Source organism: Macrobrachium nipponense, chromosome 6 (genome assembly GCF_015104395.2).
Source record: "Macrobrachium nipponense isolate FS-2020 chromosome 6, ASM1510439v2, whole genome shotgun sequence".
NCBI lineage: Eukaryota > Metazoa > Arthropoda > Malacostraca > Decapoda > Palaemonidae > Macrobrachium > Macrobrachium nipponense.
In genome coordinates, this window is record NC_061108.1 from 26,820,230 (window position 1) to 26,841,466 (window position 21,237).

Consider the following 21,237-nt stretch of genomic DNA (forward strand, 5'->3'; position numbering starts at 1 on the left):
GTTAGCAGCTAGCACGATTACGACAAACAAGTCAGCCTTGAAAAAGATATTTCAATTTGGGTTCAAAACATAGACTTGACGGATTCCTACTTCTCGTCTATTCATAAGGCATGTGCTAGACTTAGACCTTCGTAAGTAAGGCCTACGTCAGTTCATGGTTCTTAAACGATGTTCTAAAAACTGGCTTCAGAAACCGATAATGACACATGCTCGTTTATAATGCTCTTAAGGAAAACCCTGTTTTTTATTAAGCTTAGCTTCAGGAGCAAGAATTTCAGAACTGTCGGCTTTATCCAGAGATCCGGATACATATTCAATTCCTTCCCACAGGGGAAGTACTACTTTTCTCCGGAACGTAGCTTTTTAGCAAAGAATGAAGATCTTTGATGAGGTGGGAACCTGGAGGTACTACCCCTTCACAACAAGATGTATCTCTTTGCCCAGTTACAACCTTACGAGCCTTTCTGTCCAGGACCTCCTCATCCTCTTCGGGTCGGTCCCCTCTTTAGGAGGGAAAAAGGTGGAACTTTATCCATTAAAGGCATCAGGCAACAAATCCTGTACTTTATTAAGCAAGCCAATCCTGACTCTTTCCGAAAGCACATGATGTCAGGGCAGTAGCCACCTCAATTAATTATTTCCAACACATGAACTTCGATGAGTTGAAAAAGTATACCGGATGGAAATCGCCGACAGTGTTCAAACGCCATTACCTTAAGTCCTTGGAAGCTCTGAAATTTTCAGCAGTAGCAGCGGGAAACATAGTTTCCCCTGATTCTAGTTAATTTGTAGTAGAAGATTCAGTCCTCCTTTCTACCTGCTTCACCCAACAGTTCGTCTATTCCTACCGTGTTCATTTACATTCACCTGGTGTCTTAGCTGCTTTGATGATGATGTAGTGGGTGCCCCTTATTTTTTGCTAGGGACACTCACAGATGATTATGGATTTTGATCTCATGGATGTTACCCCCTTATTTTTATGCTAGGGGATACATCTCAATTATAATGGTTACGGGTTTTGTATATTAAGTCATATGCATTCCTTACATATTATCATTGTTGTTTAATTTGTTCATTTTAATTGCTGTTATATATTTGGATACATGCCTTTACACAGATACTATTTTGTTACATGTAAGCCAATTTACCTCTGTACATATGTAATTACCTTATGATAAGAAACATGTTTAGAATTAAGGGTAATTTAAGCATATTTCTATTTTGTATACATGTGTATTTGTATCTTTTTAGCAATTATACTCTTTTTTATATTTACTTATTTTTTATTTGAGACTATTCTGTTTTATTTTATTGTTTCTTTGTTACAATCTTGTGCTATTCTCTGGTACGATTTCGCGCAGCGACACGAGCTGAGCCAGAAAAGGGATTTTGACGTAAGGAAAAATCTATTTCTGGGCGATTGGCTCGTGTCGCCAGCGAAATCCCACCCTACCCATCCCTTCGCCCAAGATTGTCTGCTAACTTCAGGATGGCCACTAGAGGCGCAGCAGTCGGCAGCATGGGATGGAGTAGTAGTAGTACGAGCTGCTCACTCTGTGGGTCGGCTCTCCTCATGGAGGGTTTTTGTTGTGGGGAGATTCATTGGTATTTGGCTCGTGGTAGTGGTCTCACTCGCCTAGTGTTCATACCGACACCCTCTTGGAGGGTGAGCGAGGCAAGTATACTGACCTTTTTCTTTATTTTATTTATTCTCTGGTATGTGTTAGTACATTTACCCTAGAAATAATAGATTAAAGGATATTTCGCTGGCGACACGAGCCAATCGCCCAGAAATAGATTTTTCCTTACGTCAAAATCCCTTTTGCAAGCCAGCATATGCTCGATCAACTTGCTAATTCAAAAATATGGATGTGTGATGGCACTTTCAAAGTCGTTCCTAGAATATTTTATCAATTATATACGATCCATGTTGTTAGAGAAAACTTTCTTTTTCCCTGTGTTTATGTTATGATGCCTGATAAGGCTCACTCAACGTATAAACGAGTATTTCAGATTTTGAAAGACAAACGCACAGACTGTGACCCTGAAAACGTAACTTAGGTTTTGAAAAGTCTGCTATCAATGCTTTCATGACAGTGTATCCTGATGCAAACATAAATGGATGTTTCTTTCATCTATCACAGTCAATATGGAGAAAAATACAAATCACGAGATTATCAAATAGCTATATATCTGATGCCAACTGCCATCTTTATTGCAAGATGCTGGCTGCTTTGGCGTTTCTAAATCCAGATGAAGTGACAGATGCATTCGAATAGCTAAATGAAGACCTCGAACGTCTACAATTGGATGAAGAAATGCAAATATTAAATGACTATTTCGAAGACACATACATTAATAGACGACAGAGAAGAGGAAGAAGAATACCCTTATTTCCCATCGAATTGTGGAACGTCCGGGAAAGAACACAAAACGACAGAACAAGGACAAATAACAAGTTAGAGGGATGGCATCGTGCTATTCAGGGAATGTATGACACTGCTCATCCAACCATATGGCGCTTTTTTCAAGGAATTAAAAAAGAAGAGGCACTTCAGAGAAGCAATCTAATTGCGTATATCAGTGGGCAGCATTTACCTGTCAAAAGAAAGACTAAGGAAATTAATGATAGACTGAAAACTTGATTAGCAAGCACACAAATAATGATATATCTACTAAAGATTTTTTACGAGGAATAAGCTATAACATAACATATTAAAGGTTAAAGTTTTATTTGTTTTTTAACATTTTCAGTTAAAAATAATTATATGATGAGACAGAAGAAAATTTATTTTTTACTTTCTACCTCAGTAATCAACGTAAACACACACACACACACTTTTAGCAACACTACATTTTCTCGAAACAAACTATTTTGGTTAACAGCTCTTTTTGAACCAGCTCAAATGTACTACTAGCTATTTTGTCACAATAGCGATTTTGGTACTAGCTATTATGGAACTAGCTATTTTGTCGTACTAGCTCAATTGTACTAGCTCTTTTGGACCTAGCTCTTTTGGATCACTCCCTGTGCGGACGTAAGGAAAATTTGTTTTTTTTCATAAATTCACCATAAATCGAAATGTTGTGCTAGAGACTTCCAATTTGTTGCAAAATGAAGGTAAATGATTGAATATTACTAGAATATAAGAGTTTTAGCTTACAATTGCGTTTTTCGACCATTTCGGTAGAGTCAAAGTTGACCGAAGGTTGAAATTTTGGCACATCGTTATTTATATGAAAATATTTCAAAACTCATAAAAGCTACAACCATGGTGTTTTTTTTTTTAGTTTGTATTGTGCATGAAATTGCGCACATTTCCATATATAAAACTTTATGTAACGGCTAATTTAAAATGGTGCAAACATTACGACAATCGCACGTATGATTTTTTCGGAAGAGTTACCGTGTGGACGTAAGGAAAAAGTTTTTTTTCATAAATTCACCATAAATCAAAATATTGTGCTAGAGGCTTCCAATTTGTTGAAAAATAAAGGTAAATGATTGAATATTACTAGAATATAAGAGTTTTAGCTTACAATTGCGTTTTTTTTTTTTTTTTTTTTTTTTTTTTTTTTTTTTTTCGACCATTTCGGTTGAGTCAAAGTAGACCGAAGATTGAAATTTTGGCACTTATTGTTATATATATGAAAATATCTCAAAACTTCTACAAGCTACAATCATGAGTATTTTATTGTTGTATTCTACATGAAATTGTACACATTTTCATATATAATACTCCATGTAACGGCTAATTTAAAATGGTGCAAAAATTGTGTCAAAGTGATGAAATAATTTCTGAGATGTGTCACTGATACATTTTAGTGCGATAAGAAAGAAATTCGTGCTTGCGCACCTGCGTAACGATTGTAAACAAAACAACGCCTTGATCTGTGAGCTCCTAGCATCCCCCAAGGCGTGTGATTCAAAAGTTTTCAGCTGGTAGGCCTATAAGTATTTATCTGCGAATTTAAAAAAAACTTTTCTATGTCGACATAAATTACGTCCAGTCGGCACCCGACAGACAATTTATCTCGACGTAAAATACGTCCAATAGGCGTTTAAGGGTATATGAAGCCGATATTGTGCAGGCTATTAATGAAATTAAAAATGGATCAGCAGCTGGGCCAGATGGTGTCCCTGCTATTTTGTTAAAGAAAGTAGTTCATTCTATCGCAAAGCCGCTTGCAATATTATTAAGGGGACCGTCCTCTATGATGTCTATTTTTTTTATTTATTACTCAAAATACATAATTTTCATATATGTTTTAGATATATATAATACCTTCATCATATAAAAATTTCAAGTCATTTGATCAAAAACTTTTTGTTTTATTAGCAAAAATCATGATTTAAAAAAAAAAAATTGGTAGAGTTTTCTCCGCTAATATGACATCAGTTGTATTGAAAATCATACCATAAAAACTTCTTTATATACGGAACAATTCTGTGTGGCAGAATTTTGATTTTTTAATTTTTTTATTTTTTTATGTAATTTTTTTTTTTTTTTTTTTTTTTAGTCTAGACACTCAAAAAATTCTAAAAAAAAAGAAAAAAAAGAAATCAAAATTCTGTCACACAAAATTATGGGATTTTTATTCCTCTTTCCAATGATATCTTTCTCTCTAAAATTGGATAATAAATAAACGAGTAATTTTTACGACATGCGCATAAGTATGTTTTTGAGTTATGAGCTCCAAAGATTTGCTATATGTAAATTTTTGCTTTTTTCTTATAAAAGTCAAAACAACATATTATAATTACTTTATTGTACTTTTATTGTTTGATTTCTACATCAAGGATCGTGGTCCTACCCCACCCCTACAAAAGTGGTGTTAGTACCCTCAGCCGGACACCAGATAATGATGTTGACGGCGAGACATGAGACAATGAGGGCAGCTGAAAACAATTAATTTTCGTGTTTTTCTTTCAGCACACTCCTGGCCTTCGCTAATTTTGCTAGCCATAGTTGCTGAGTAGCCTTCTTGATCTTAGGTAACTTCGGCATTGCTATAAGTTCACTAAGAAGTTATAAAACAACGTAAATAGCTAGTAACCACGCAAACGCAAGTGCCTACGCGCATGTAACCGCTTTGACGTCTGTGGCGTAACTGAGTCATTCTCCCGAGTCTCGCCTATAAATAACCGCTCTGAGCAGCTCGCTTCTCGCCCAGTGTCACACTACCTTTCATTGCTACCAGATGTATGAGAATTTCGAAAAAAATCTTAAAAAATCGCTGTATATATGCAAAAATAAACACGCAAAAACGATTCTGTCAAACTCAAGTCATACAGACGACGCAGTTATGATGACGTCATCATTTAAAAACCGCTATATCTTCATTATTTGTGAAAATAATTGGCTGAAACTTCTGGAAAGCATGCACGGCATGTTTCTGCATAGATACAAGTAATAACTCGATTTTTTATTTTTTCAAATTGACATGTCATCCGCCATAGCGGACGGTCCCCTTAAGGCAAAGTGTAGATACAGACAAGATTTATGATGACCATCAATTAGCATTTATTACCCCTACTTTCAAAAGTGGATCAAGACTAGAGGCAAGTAATTAAAGGCCTGTGAGTCTAACATCACATATTATGAAAGTGTATGAAAGGGTAATGAAGAAAAATATTATGAAACATTAAAAAAAAAAATAATTTGTTTAATATAGGACGACGTGGTTTTGTGCCTGGAAAAAGTACACAAACCCAACTGTTAGTCCACTGTGAGAACATATATTAAAATATGATAAACAGAAAAGAAACAGATGTGGTTTACCTAGACTTTGCAAAAGGTTTTAACAAGGTAGACCATAATGTAGGTGTAACAAGACTGGATAGGCTACAAAATAAAGATATCAGAAGAGAAGTGGGAGTGTAGGGGATACTAGATTTTTTAGAGAGAGGACAGCTTAGATGGTTTGGATACACCAAAAGAATGGAGTGAGGAGCGATATCCTGTAAGGTTTTTGGAATGGATACCAGAAGGAAGGAGACTGGTAGGAAGACAAAAATGAGATGGCTACAAAACAGAGAGAGAGGAGTAGAGGAGAGGCTGTAGTTTGCGGGAAGTTGATGAGATGAGGCTCTATGTTGATTGCCAAGAATGGAGACAGTTCCTGAAGCAGGACGACTGACAGGCCTCCAGGCCTACCTGGCGTCTGGTGAGAAAGGGTGAGAAAGACCATAATGTATTAGCGAAGAAAATTAGAAACATAACATAGTGGACAAAGATGGATAAAAGAAATTTTACACAACAGAAAACAGATAGTTATTGCAAACGATGAGAAATCAGATGAAGCTAAGGTAATATCCGATGTGCCACAAGGTACGGTGTTAGCTGCATTGCTGTTTGTTATTATGATTGCAGACATAGACAGTAATGTTAAGGACTCGGTAGTGAGTAGTTTCGCCAAATGACACAAGAATAAGTAGAGAAATTACTTGTGATGAAGATAGGAACTTGCTACAAAGAGACCTTAACAAAGTATATGAATGGGCAGAGGTAAATAGGATGGTATTTAAATCTGATAAATTTGAGTCAATAAATTATGGCGATAAAGAAGGAAAACTATATGCATATAGGGGACCTAATAACGAGACAATCACTAATAAGGAAGCAGTTAAAGACCTTGGTGTGATGTTGAATAGGAACATATTATGCAATGATCAAATAGCAATTCTACTGGCAAAATGCAAAGCAAGAATGGGAATGTTGTTACAGCACTTCAAAACAAGAAAAGCTGAACACATGATTATGCTTTATAAAACGTATGTTCGTATTCCACTTGAATATGGCAATATGATATGGTACCCACGCTACCAAAAGGATATTGCACAAATAGAAAGTGTACAAAGGTCCTTTACAGCTAGAATAGAAGAAGTTAAGGATCTTGACTACTGGGAAAGACTACAATTTTTAAAATTATATCATCTAGAAAGGAGAAGAGAACGCTACATGATCATACAGGCATGGAAACAGGTAGAAGGAATTGCAGAAAACATCATGGAGCTAAAAATATCAGAAAGAGCAAGCAGAGGTAGATTAACAGTGCCCAAAACTATGCCAGGAAAATTAAGGAAAGCACACAGGACATTAATCCACTACGCCCCAGCATCGACAATGCAGCGTCTATTCAATGCGTTGCCAGCTCATCTGAGGAATATATCAGGAGTGAGTGATGTGTTTAAGAATACGCTCGACAAATATCAAAGCTGCATTCCAGACCATCCAAGATTGGAAGATGCAAAATATACCAGAAGATGGATTAGCAATTCTCTGGTAGACATTAGAGGTGCCTCACACTGTGGGACATGGGGCAACCCAAACAAGATGTAAGGTCTCTCTCTCTCTCTCTCTCTCTCTCTCTCTCTCTCTCTCTCTCTCTCTCTCTCTCTCTCTCTCTCAAAAATTCAAAATTCAATATGAAATTACAATTTATTAAAAAGAAATTATAAAAATTCAACATGAAATGAGTTTCTTGAAAAGTTTAGATCGAACGATTCTCTCTCTCTCTCTCTCTTCTTCTCTCTCTCTCTCTCTCTCTCTCTCTCTCTCTCTCTCTCTCTCTTTGTCAATTACTTTTACCAGTCATTTTTATCAAAACCTATTTCATCAATAGAAAAAAATAAATGATCAAATATGCAAGATGAGGATAATCAGAATACACTTCGCAGATCTGAATAATACGTATGGCGGAGATCATTCATACACAATGCGCTATGATGTCACAAATGCGTGAGGCAGAATCTTCCGTCTTAGCTAATGGCTAAGCAGGAAATCTTACGGATTCCCCCCTTGTAGGAATAATAATTTTTTTCTTCCAAGCATTCCCCCCACCCCTTCTCTCAGATACCAGGAAACAACCCCCCCCCTTCCCACATTTAAAATACTTGAAAAGACAATAGATTTGATACGTTTTGCGGTGTGTGACTCGCAGAATTTGAATGGCTTCTCCGATACAGAAAATCTGTTTTTGAGAACTAGCGACAGCATAAAAGGTGAATCACATAATTCGGGACCAGACTGTACAATATTACTAATCCTTGTTCAGTTTATTGGTGGAACAATGGATGAAGTTTTATGGGAAAGGCCAGTACAAAAGACAGGAGATGCTGCCATCTTTGGATACCAAGTGTCTTCAGCTTCTTTTGTATCGGTGATACATCAGACTGCTCCATATGCTTAGTCACCTGGTTTTGATGTTTCCCATACCCCCTTCAGTTTCTTCTAATGATTCGTTATCGGAAACTCCAGGAGGGGTTTTGGGTAATTTTGTGCATAATTACACTCCGTCATTCATGGTAGGAAGAGGGGGGAGCATCGCCATCTTTGTCCCAGAATTCAGCTGCGGATGCACAGAGGATGGAAGGAATGTGGTCAGCGTTAGTCCTATCAGGCATACCAACCTTGGAAGGGTTGCTATCACTCTATGTGACGTTACACTTCCCTCTGGGCCCTTCGGCTATGAGTGTCCCCCATCCTCCTGGCCTGCAATTTATGGGGACAAACGTTACGGCAACAGCAGCAGCACCAATGTTTCCGGCGATGCAGAACTTTGGAAGCAGTTTTGCAGCACTCACACGGATACCAGGAGTAGCCACTCAGCGTCTCCCTTCAAGCGTGGTGACGTCATAACCGATGTCACAGATGAACATGGCTGCCTTCATGATGTCACACCCTACTACCTCTCTCACATCCTCGTTGCCTCCGGAGACGAATACACTTTCAGACTCGATATTACACGCAGTTATGAAGAAGTTACAAGCTTTAGAGGACGAAATAGATAAGAAAGACCAAAAGAAAAGACGTGAATCATCATCTTTGTCTTCTTCCTCTAGTTCGACGTCATTGCAAAACTTGATGACGTCACTGCGTGTACCAGTCAAGTATTGGAGGATGAGGGACTGCATGTCTGATCCTCGTGCCAAGAGAAGATTAAATTCTTCTTCATCTTCGAGCCAGGACTATCACATCCCTGTCAGCAACAAAGTGAAGAAGGCAGTGGCTGGTAAAGGTTACGATAATGACTGCCGTCATTTACATGCATTCGCACGGAATAAAGAGATGGTAACCTCTCCGGATACACCGATGGAAGGAGCTGTTTGCCTCCACAATAGAAGATCAAGGTCAACTTACCCAACGGCCATGGGAAATGATAGCCCAACGACCTTTGATAATATTAATGGAAATAGAGAGGAAGTTACTTCAGCTTCATGAGAACCGTCATCTTGGAGGAATAGAAAGGGTTTTCGCTCAAGATCCGCGAGCATAAAAGCATTTAGGCAGTCACGTTCTCCTAGGGGCTATTCAAGATCGAGCCAACAACGACCGTCAAGAGATCAAAGATGCCACGGTCACAGGGTTGGACGGCCATGACGAACCCAAACGTTTGTCAGGATAGGAGTGAACTAACTCCTGCGGTTGAGCAGAATGCATTGGAATCAGAGGAGGGGGAAAACCCGGAGTTTCTGGCTTCATATGCGGAGGAAATTGACGTGATTCGTCAATTCAGTAATCTCTCAAGGAGGTCTGAAATATCTGCCAGTATACTTCTGTCATGGTAATCGCTTTATAGCGAAGAATAAGTTAAAGGAAAGGAAAATGCATCTTTTTCAAGAAGGTCTGCAGCCAGGAGGCATTCGCGCACATGTTGGAGGCACCTGTTCTCATGATTGTCCAAGAATCTTCCAGGTGTGTTGTTATGGAACTCTGCACGCACCGTCGCGTCACTAGAAATGCCGCGTATTATGATGTAATCGTCTAATCCTTCTAAAAAAGTTCCTATCGCAGACGACGTTCACTGGTAGGCTCTGCCCTTCTCAGCCCCGCCCCCAGATTGCTATACAGGTAGTCCCCAGGTTACGACGGGTTTGGCTTACGATGTTCCGAGGTTGAGGCGCTTTTCAATTTATATTCATCAGAAATTATTTCCAGGGTTACGACACCTACAACACTGATCTGGCAGATGAAATATGACACCAAAAATGCAAAATAATCAATAATTGAAGGTTATTTTGGTTAAAGATGCAATAAGAATGCAGTTTACATAGTTTTCAATGCACCCAAAGCATTAAGGTTTTCTTTGGATTTTTGACGATGTTCCGGCTTACGACGATTTTTGGCTTACGACGCGTCTCATGAACGGAACCCCTATTGTAACCCGGGGACTGCCTGTATATATATATATGCCCTGAGGAAGTAGAAGAAATCAGATCATCAGTGAGAGATCCTCAGAGAGAGATAAGAGAAGAAGGAACAGACGAAGGATAAGAGAGGAAGAAAATGCACAAGAGAGTGGGATCAGAATCGGGTCAAGTCGTCCACAGTAAGAGGGAGAGAGCGACAGAGATATTCCGACATTGAGCAAGCCTTCAGAGAAGAAACGTCCTACAAGAGGTTTTGAGGAGTTCCTGCCCTATGAGTACCAGTATAGACATTGCTTTCTGCAGTATGGAGTCAAGAAGACGTCTGAAGTTATAGTTCTCCTTTGTGAAGCCATCGCTTCGAGCATTGATTTTCGACAGCTGCAAAACTGGCCAGCAGGTATTTCATTATGGTATTGTCTCCCCAGTTCACATACTGTAAAATTTTATTTTTATGTAAATAGGAGAAACCATTCTGCATTTATCTTTGTTAGTAAGCTTGTAAATAAACTTTTGTTCTGTTTGTGTTCTTTCTATATTCGTATCCCGAGTTTCAACCGTTGGTGTCGAATCCTTTTTGTTTATTATATTAGGAACCTGTAGCGAACCTCGGGGTCCGTAAAATTTGGCGACCTTTGGCCAGGATATTCGGCACCGTAACATTGAAACAGGGAGAATATAGAAAGAACCAGAATGAGTGAGATTGTGAAAGAGTTTATTGAGTCTGGTAAGCTTCTAGGTCTGGAGGGGAATGATCTCTGTGAGTATGTTGAGAGGAAAGAAAGAGAAAAGTATGAGAGAGAAAAAACGTATGCATGAGCAGGAAGAAAGAGAGAAAGAACATATGCACAAGTTGGAAATCGCTCGGTTAAGGCAAAGTACTCTTAGCAGTCAGACAGGCGTGAACGAAAGTGGAGCTGATGGTTTAGGTATGAGTGCAGTGTTGAAATTAGTACCAAAGTTTGATGAGGACGATGTAACGAAATATTTCATGTGTTTTGAGAAGTTAATGGAAAGAGTAGGTTCTCCTAAAAAAATATGGACTATATTTACAGTCAGTTTTGAGTGGTAGGGCGCTTACTGTGTATAGTTGCATGTCTAAGGAGGAATGTGATGATTATGATATCATGAAAGAAACTGTTCTTAGCGCGTACAGGTTAGTACCCGAGGCGTACCGTAAGAAATTTAGAAGTTTGAGAAAGGACGAGAATATTACGTATGTAGAATATGGTAAGAAGTTAGAAAGGCTGTCTTTTGATTGGTTAACTTCTGCTGAAGTTGAGGATTTTGATGGTTTGAAGAACTTAAGTGTTGTTAGAAAACTTCAAAGATAATGTATCCTCTGAGATTAAGCTTTATATAGAAGATAGGCGAGAAGTATCTTTTTCAGGAGCAACTAGGTTAGCAGACGAATATAATTTGACTCATAATTTAAGTGTCAGTAAGAAACGAAATGATCCTTCGTCTGGTAGAGTACAAAGCAGTAAAGGTTTCAGTTCTAGTAATAGCAATGCGAGTAAAAGTGACTATTCCTGTTATGCATGCGGAAAACCTGGTCATACGTCTAAGGTTTGTAAGAATAAATTAGCATCTAGTGGCTCAGAATTAACTTGTTTCTGATGTAATGAGAAAGGGCATTTAGCGAGAAATTGTGCAGTCGAAAGGAAGGATGTTAAGAAACCAGTGTCTCTAGTTAACCTCTCATCAAGTAGGAATGATGTGATGAGAGAAACTAGGAAATTTTTTGATGAATTTCTGTCAGAAGGTGTAGTTTTCTCTCTTGGAGGAGTAGATTTGAGAGAAGTAGTCTTCTCTTAGAGGAGTAGATTTGAGAGAAGTAGTCTTGCTTCGAGACACAGGAGCTGCTGTCTCACTAATTAGGAGAGAGAGTGGGCCAAACAGGGCAGAAATCAATATGGAAGAAAAATTCATGTTAGGTGGATTTCTTAACACTTGTGTCCTTTATCCTTTGTTGAAGTTAAACTTGGAAAGTCAGGTAGTGTCAGGAGAAGTGAAACTAGCAATTGTTGACAGTTTGCCCATTGATGGCGTTGACATTATTGTCGGTAATGACTTAGCTTTATCCAAGAATGTGAATCCTGTTGTGAGTGAGATTCCAGTTCCTGAAATGGTAGTAACTAGGTCAGGCTTAGATACAGACATAGACTACGGTCATAGTTTGTTCGTGGATTCGAACGAGTGTAAGTTCATGGATTCGAACGAGAGTGAGTTCGTGGATTCGAATGAGTGTGATAGAGGTGGCGAGGTTGATCTTGGCGTGAGTGTGGCTGAGAGACCTGACTATCAGTGTTGACAATGATAGCCAAGCAGAAGGTGTAGCTGTCAAGAGTAACATAGTCGATGTAATGGAATCAAGTAATAGTTACGCTGATGAATTAGGCACTAACCTTTTGAATAAGGATGAGCTAGTCAAGTTTCAGAGAGAGGACGAGACACTAACCCAAATCTAAGGAGCGAACTTAATGCTCTTGATCGGTGCAGTTCCTTGCCATGACATAGCACCCTCCCTTCCCGTGTTACAGCGAGTTTTCAAGGGGTCATCATTGTCTTTTGTCTTCGTCATCTGACGCCTCCTAACCTCCCTCTTCAAAGGTTTCCACATCATAAGAAGAGGAAGGTATTCTCTGCCCCTTAAGAAGTCTTGCTTCAAGACTTCTAAGGGTTTGCACCTTTTCCATGAAGAGGAAGTAATTGGCTGTCTCTCCGGCTCACCTGCTCCTTCCGGAGTGGGAACCTGGATGCTATCCACAAATATGGCGTCTCGGGAGCCCCAGGAGTTTGAACCCAGGTTTGTTCTCCTGTCTCTGGTTCTAAGGGCTTTGCTCATGGAACTGGGGCTGCGTCGGGTATACTTGTGTACGGGTGTGTCCGAGTGTACAACCCCCAAGGGGGGTCATAAATCCACAGTCAGTGATAGGTAGTCTTCTTTCCATTACGATAGTGGTGCAGGATGAGAGAAGGGACCGAGCCACCAATCCCACCTGTGAAAGCCAGGAATGGCCATTCTTCAGGTGCCAAGATCGATGATCGATGTCGCTGTCCCTTGGGACAAGGCATCTGAAAGAAATAGGAGGAAATCCTCTGTGTAGTCCTCTTCATGAGATTCAATCACGGAGAAGATAGATGGTTTGCACCCTTTCCATGAAGAGGAAGTAATTGGCTGTCTCTCCGGCTCACCTGCTCCTTCCGGAGCGGGAACCGGGATGCTATCCACAAATATGGCGTCTCGGGAGCCCCAGGAGTTTGAACCCAGGTTTGTTCTCCTGTCTCTGGTTCTAAGGGCTTTGCTCATGGAACTGGGGCTGCGTCGGGTATACTCGTGTACGGGTGTGTCCGAGTGTACAACCCCCAAGGGGGGTCATAAATCCACAGTCAGTGATAGGGTGTCTTCTTTCCATTACGATAGTGGTGCAGGATGAGAGAAGGGACCGAGCCACCAATCCCACCTGTGAAAGCCAGGAATGGCTATTCTTCAGGTGCCAAGATCGATGATCGATGTCGCTGTCCCTTGGGACAAGGCATCTGAAAGAAATAGGAGGAAATCCTCTGTGTAGTCCTCTTCATGAGATTCAATCACGGAGAAGATAGATGTGTAGCAAGACTTGGCAAGTTCTTGCCAGCTTTTACTGTATTTAACTCCGGTCAACTTTCGCTTGCGTTTGCACGAACGAAACAGTTGTAAGAATGAATGCTTCATTTAACAGTGAGAACATCACAAGTTCAGGGAAGAGTGGGCAAGAACAGTCAAGCCTCCTCACTTTTTTTCCCCTCTACTTCCTGTTTATACTGGAATGAACAAGGAAATAGAGGAATTCTGTGGAGTCTACTCAGAATTCGAACCCAAGAGACTATGTTTTTAGCTCAATCTTGGGATCTTACTGAACATAGTCAATCCATTCAGGATGGATAGCACTGAGAGGTTTGAACGCTTCTCCAGTGCTACTGTTTTGGGAACAACCAATTCAGCTTGAACTAGTCGTCTTCGGTAGAAGTCTTTCTTTTGGGAAACTTCACCTTTGCTCTCTTCATTAGAGAATAAAGGAGGTCTGCTTCTAGTCCTTATTCTTGTCCCTCGAATGAAGAAGAATTAGGCTGGAGTGTGATTTACAGGAACCTACAAATTTACTAGTATATTTCTCTCGCAACATGCTTCTGTTATCAGTTGTATTGTCCGAGTAGTAGGCGCATACCTGTAAGTTAACTCTTCTGGTATTTGACCGGGACAAATAGTACCTTCTTTTGATTAACCTGGAACCCAGGACAGCCTTTCGGACCTCCCATGAGTTACCGGTTTTGATTTTGAAATTACTAGTGGTATTGTTACCCAACAACACCACAGCAATTGCATTTTCACCGAACAAGAGTGTTTTCTTCCCTCCCATATCGGTTAAGATGCAGATGCTTGAGTGTATCTTTTTTGCTCTCAGTGGTTCTAGCCGAACGCATTCCTTCATGGAATGCTATACCAGGCAACTCAGGATGATGATAAGTTTGGTGAGCAGTGTATGGCTCTGCCTCAGTACTGCTTGCTCTCCAAGATTCTTTTTGGTTTGGTATTGTTTTACCTCTGTCGAGGATTGACTACCAATTCGAATCTCTGCCCGGCAATCACAGACTTAGGTCTCTGGTTGGCTTGAATTCTCCCATACATGTATGCCCGTCTCTCCTGCACTAAATTTGCCATTGCGAGAATTTTCAGACAGATACATCTTGTTAGACTCTTTATCGTCGTTTTGTTTACCCCACAGTATAACAGAAGTCTCTAGCCTAGTCTTCTGCTTCATCGCACCTGCCCCATCGGCGCTGTGATGACGCAGAATGATATTCGTCAGACAGTTTTGAGTTTGTCTTCTAATATACATTTCCTTATTCGTAAGGTGTTCAGTTATTCTTTGTTCACCCCGAATTGTCAATGGATAATGGAAGACTTCGCCTGTTCCCCACGACCAGCTCTGCTCCCAAAGTAAATAGAAACGTCCTCCCTGATCCAACGCACAAGAAGTGGTTCTTCAGGCAGTACAATCCTTGTGTTTTCATGACTGGAAGACTACTTTCATTGCAAGCTCCCACTTACTCGCCAAGCAGCAGTGAAATAGCGATTAACTTTTCAGTCCTCTGTAACAGGGATTTAAGCCATCTTCACTGGTTGGTGTCATCGACAGTACTAAGAATCGTGAGAGTTTACTTCTCTCGATTCAGCTGTGAAGACGTAGGTCCACATTCAGTCATTCACTAGTAATGTCCACATTCACCTCAGTCATTCACTAGTAATATAGTATTGTTTCTCCTTGGTTGAGATTCAACTACTGAGAAGAAACTTGTGTCTTGCCATCACAGGGACCTCGGTCTCTAGAAGGCAGTTGACTCTTGCCTAATGTGCACATGCCTCGCAAGAATCATTATCTCATCTCTCTACATCATTGGCAAACAAGATAGATGATTTGTATGTTTATTCTCAGCATAACCCTTCAAAAGGCGGGTGTCATGTGACACTGTCTTGGATGCGTGACAGCGCAGTCAGTCGGCATCTGCTGACCAGTCTTAGTCCTTCATGATCTGCGCTGAGGACATTTTTATTTATCGATCAGCCATTACTTTGTCCTATTGGCGTGTTGCTATACCCATGAAGGATCAACATCTTTCATAGAGTGTCAATGCCTGTATCCACTGCAGACTGCCAGTGCAGAAGTGTCCAGTGACACGTCTTTCTCCGAGTCTTACGAGATCATGAGAGACTTCTCTGCAGTTGGATACGTCCAGTGGAAGGGTACATTTCATCACTGAAGAATATGTCGGACCAGAAGATAGATGAGGTTTCATTATGACCATATTTATATCTTTCTTCCTTCGAGTCTGCCCACAGGTCCTTGGTACCTCTTTTTCTTGGACCGGTGGTGGATGCTTGCAGGTTATGTTTGCTTACCCGACTACTTCAAGAGGACAAGTTGCATCTCGCCTATGGTGTGGGGTTCTAAAGGTAAGAAGGATGCGAGAGTGACTGGTCTCTCCACCTTCCCATTCTCGTCCTTCTACTCCTCTTCCTTTAGGTTGAGGATAGGACTCAAACTTACACTGGCTGGTCAGGCGAGTGATGCGATAAGCTTACACATCGAGCTTCCTTTCTATTTTTCTTATCAGAATCATAGAAGCAATCCTGCTCCTTCCTCTAGCAAGGGGAGGAAGGAGACTGGCAATAATGCAAACCCTTCCCAGAACTTTGCATTAATGCCTCCGACTCTAGATATTCTTCACAGCCCTTTTTCAGATGGGTTATGATTCCTCACTCATTTTGAAAAGGCCCAGAGGTCTGACTCTTGATCATGCAGCTCCTATACAACTCCGATCAAGTTGTCAGAGGCAGGGCACTCCTCACTCTTACGATCAGGAGGAATAGCCCAGGTGTGTAGAACTCCAGTTAGTTCTAGAGGCTCATTCAGATTCCTCCAACCAATCAGTGAGTCTTCCTTATGTAAAGGACTGAGGGTTTGTATATCGTGTAGGAACAAATCTCAATTTTGAAATTACATTGTGTTTTTGTTAACCATACAAACCTGAGGTCCTTTACATTTATGCCCACCTTGTGCCACCCCTTAATCTGAACCTGGGCTGAAAGGCAAGATGGAGTGTTTACATCCGGGCAGGTGGGCTTACCCACCTACCAGATGGTAGTTACTGCCTAACCACCTTGTTCAAGAATTTAACGGCCGTAATTCCAGCCTACGCTGAAAGCAATTCCTTATGTAAAGGACCTCACCTTATGTAAAGGACCTCAGGTTTGTATAGTTAGGAAAAATACAATTTACTTTAAAAAATTATGATATTTAAACTAATAGGGTCGACTGACAGGGCCGTGGATCCTTCTATTGTTGATCTTGAATGTGAGCCTAGGCCCTAGGTGAAGTCGGTTATCTCATTGAATGGGTATTTATACCCTGTTTTGGGTATAGATCTTAGATATACTTCAAATACTAGGGGTAATGGGTGCTTGAATTAGATATTTTAAGGTGGTCAAAAACACTTTATATAAGTACTAATTTACTAAGTAATTACATAGCTATAGTGTCCTCTTACACAGCAGCTTACATAAAAAAAATTTGCAAGTAATGCTTCAAAGTTTAGTGCAGGTGACTGGTCCCGCCCACTAACAGGAATACCAGGAACTACTTACCAGACACCTTCATTCTGTTTCTGCTGGTGCTTGAGTAAACACAGTGTTGATGGCAGCTTTGTTTCCTAAATTTGCTGATCAGAGACCAGATATCGGTGATGTATTATTGCTGATTTCCGGTAGCCTTCAAACTAGTATTTTATTGTTTTGTTCCAGGCAAAAGGAATGTGTTGGCTGACAAGCAAAGACATTGGAGTCAAGTCATAGGTATGGAGTGGTCTCTGCATCAGAATGTAGCAGACTCGCTTCAACAGAAAGCTGGAGGTCTACTTCTCTGTGGTCCTGGATCCTCTTGCTCTGGCAGAGGACACTCTACAGCATCCTTGGGACAATCTCAGTGTGCACCTTCCCTCTGTTCTGCCTGATCCATCAGGTCCTGAAGATCATCCTATTTTTAAGACCTCAGGTTTGTTAGCTATGAAAAATACAAGTTGATTAAAAAATTTTCATTTTTAAATGTTCATCATTTATGTTCATAATTTTCAGGCTGCATCCCCTTATATTGGCACACCAACAGGTGGTAGTGGTAGTAAACATTACAGTGACTACAGTGAAACCAAGTTAGAACCATAGTTGTGCATAGGAGTCACAACCTTAGCAAGTGTATCAGATAGGACAGTGGCTCAACCACTGAACCACTTCCTGACCAGGGCCACATAGAAATCAAGGCTTGACATGCCTAGTGCAATTGCTGATTAAAGACTGATCAGATAGGTCTCCTTGATCTAGTGATGTCTCCACCACTTTCAGCACCTAAGAAAAAGGGGTAAGGACCATGAAAGAGTTGTTCCCCTTACCAAGAAATCCTTGTAATCATGAGCAGGCAGTCCTTTACACCACCAATTCCTAGGAACATAACTGGAGACCATTACAAGTGGACCAGGTTTGAATACAAGCTTAATAGGATCCACATCATGGATATTTTCTAAACTTCTTCAGGGTATTATGGCCCAAGAGGATGAAGCCACTGTCATTGAGAAATTTGGTGCAATCTGGAGTATCTTCAACCTTGAGAAGCAACTGAAAACTAAAAAAGTAGTCTTAGGAGAAGAGCCAAAAGTGCTGACTTTAGAAAAATGATAAATTTTTAATCAATTTGCATTTTTCATTGCTAACAAACCTTTGGTCCTAACAATAGGATAATCTTAATAGTGCCAGCTGGAAACTGGTTAAAAACAGTCAAACATTATAAAGCAAGTAATATGTGGCATCTGGCAACTCGTGCGTATACGAGGTGGAAGCTGGTTGCCGACTGGGCTTGGGACCTTGTGATGCGCCAGTCTTTCTTTAACCGCCTTGGAAAGATGACTTTTGCTTTGCTCTCCTCCCCCCAAGCCAGTTTTTTTTTTTTTTTTTTTTTTTTTTTACCCAAGCCCGTGGTTTGTTTCATATTTATCCAACCCAGAAGACCTGTGGCTGTTAACGTTTTTAGACAGCCTTCCAGGATTCCTGTGTTCATGTTCCTTTGGGACCGATCCAAATTGCAGTAGATGTGCCTCACGCCTTTTCCTTTGCTGTCATTGGCTGTGTTATGTGGAATGCTGGTCCGTCTCCCAAGGGGATATTGCCCCTTCAGAGAGAGAGGGCCCAGCTATGTTTTGTTCTTTAACATTTTACATTTGTTATATGAAGATATTTTTAATCATTTTTATTATGACATTGATGTTTTATGTCTTTGATTTTATCTAGTGACACATTTTCTGGGAATGTGGTAGTGTTTTAGTCTAAGAATTTGAGTGTTTTGGGATGTTCGAGACATTAAGGCTTCAGGTTACAGACAAGGATTTTATGCTAGGATTCAGCTGTCTAGCATAGTATTTCTACACTTCTTCAAAACAAATTTTATGGCGTACGATTCCATTCTTTCCATCTGCTTGCTGGACTAGTCATGATTACTGTCTCATCTCTTTCCGGTCATTTTGGTGGGGGAGGGGTACGAGTTGTATGGCTCACTCCCGTCCCTTTATCATTACAGGTAAATATGATTCTTTTTACTCTCACAGGATAGAAGATATCTTCTTTCATGAGGGAGAAAGCATGTTATTTGTTTCTTTACAGGCTCTTCAGCGGTCAGCCCTGCTTCTCGCCTGGATGTCTGGCAGCGGCAGTATTCCACTCAGAACTTGGGAGCCCCTCTGATTTGCTTCCCTCTGATAGAGATCCCATTTTACAAAGTTTGGTTTGCTCATTGGTGTTGTGAAGAGAGTGAGTTTGGAACCCAGTCAGTACTGTCAACGATGTGCTTCTTGCTGTGTACGTGTTTCATCGCTCATCCATGTACGTGATGGAGGTCCTACTCTCACTGTTCGTTTTCCAGAGTTGGGTTGAGAGACTTTTAGGCAAAGAGTGATCTCCCTGACGTTCTCGCTTGGATAATTCTACATATCACAGCCATGTACATGTTTCTTTGCACATCCTTGTATGTGATGGAGGTCCTACTCTCGCTGTTCGTCTTCCAGAGTCAGGTTGAGAGACTTCTAGACAAAGAGTGATCTTCTCCTTGATGTTCTCACTTGGATTGTTCTACATATCACTACTGTGTGCGTGATTTAGCGCACATCCATGTATGTGATCAGTCTTATTTTCTTTGTGCTTCTTTCAGAGTAAAGGGTCAAGAGACTTCTAGGTAGGGTGGTCTTCTCCCTGACATTCTCTTGTAGATCATTCTACATCACAACCATTTGTGTGTATCATCGCTCATCCATGTATGTGGTTCATGGCACAACCATGTACTTGATTCATCGCATGTCCGTGTACGTGATTCATTGCACATACAGGTGTGTGATCCATCCCACGTACATACATGTATGTAATTCATCCCATGTCTATATACATGATTCATCCTCGTTCATGTTTCTGTGCTTGACTGACTGCGAATTAGTATTGTTTCTCTGCTGTCGAGGGTTAACTGCTAATTCGGATCTCTGGTCGGCCATCACAGACCTAAGTCTCTGGTTGGCTTTAGATTCTCGCTTATGGTTCTTATTTTGAACTCCACACTTGCCATTGCGAAAATCATCAGACAGAGAGATTTGTCTCTTTAGGTTCATTACCATCTTTCTGTTTACCCCACAGTACGACACGCAATTGACCCATAGCCCACTGTGATAATTCAGAATGATTTCTCAGACAAACACAGCAGTTTTCGTCTTCATATTCATTTTCTAATTCTTAAAGTGTTCAATTACTAATTGATCACCCTGAATTGGAGTGGTATTGGAAGACTTAGCCTTATAGCTCTGCTTCCAGTGTGAAGAGAAGACCCTTCCAGAACCTCTCTCTTTGTATAAACGTGTTGTCTTCTAGTTTTTATGGCCTTTATGTTTAAAACATTGTTGTGGGGTGTTTTTTGGCATACTTTGTAGCGAAGCCAAGGATGTAAGAACTACCTCTACCTCCCTAGTTTTTAGGTGTTGTTTGCTCTTTACGCCCTTTCTGCCATCGAACATCCGGAGGTGTGAACGATCTTCGCTTTTATGTTTTAAGTAGGTTTAAAAGGTATAGAATTTTTTCAGTATCGTGTGAACTGGAGAACCCACCACTCTTAGTGGATGGGTCTTGACTTTATTTCAGTGTAGGTGTCAGTGTTTTCTGGTTGTTTTATTAAGGTGCTGTGCCCAGGGCAGGGGAGGCACCTATCATACTTTGCTAGCCCTAGGACCGTCCTCCTCGCTGCAGAGTTTCCCCCTAAGTAGAAAGGGACCCTTGGCTCTACCGCCACGCCATTATAAATTAAGATGAGAGCCGACCAGAGGCAGTAGCTATTCATCTGCATAGCTCTCTTAACTCATAGGAATGACAAGCATTGTTTTTTCAATGCTAGCAACTTTTCTATTTCAAATTCATTACATGATTTAATGCTTTGGAGTAGAATATGACCATGATCCCACCTCCATTC

At 40.5% G+C, this 21,237-nt stretch overlaps 1 protein-coding gene across 1 annotated transcript in view; it reads left to right on the forward strand.

Moving 5' to 3' along the window:
• The window catches only part of LOC135216812 (meiotic recombination protein DMC1/LIM15 homolog), a 284,123-nt gene that overhangs the window by 261,136 nt on the left and 1,750 nt on the right, over nt 1-21,237 (forward strand). The gene's annotated exons all lie outside the window — the stretch shown is intronic.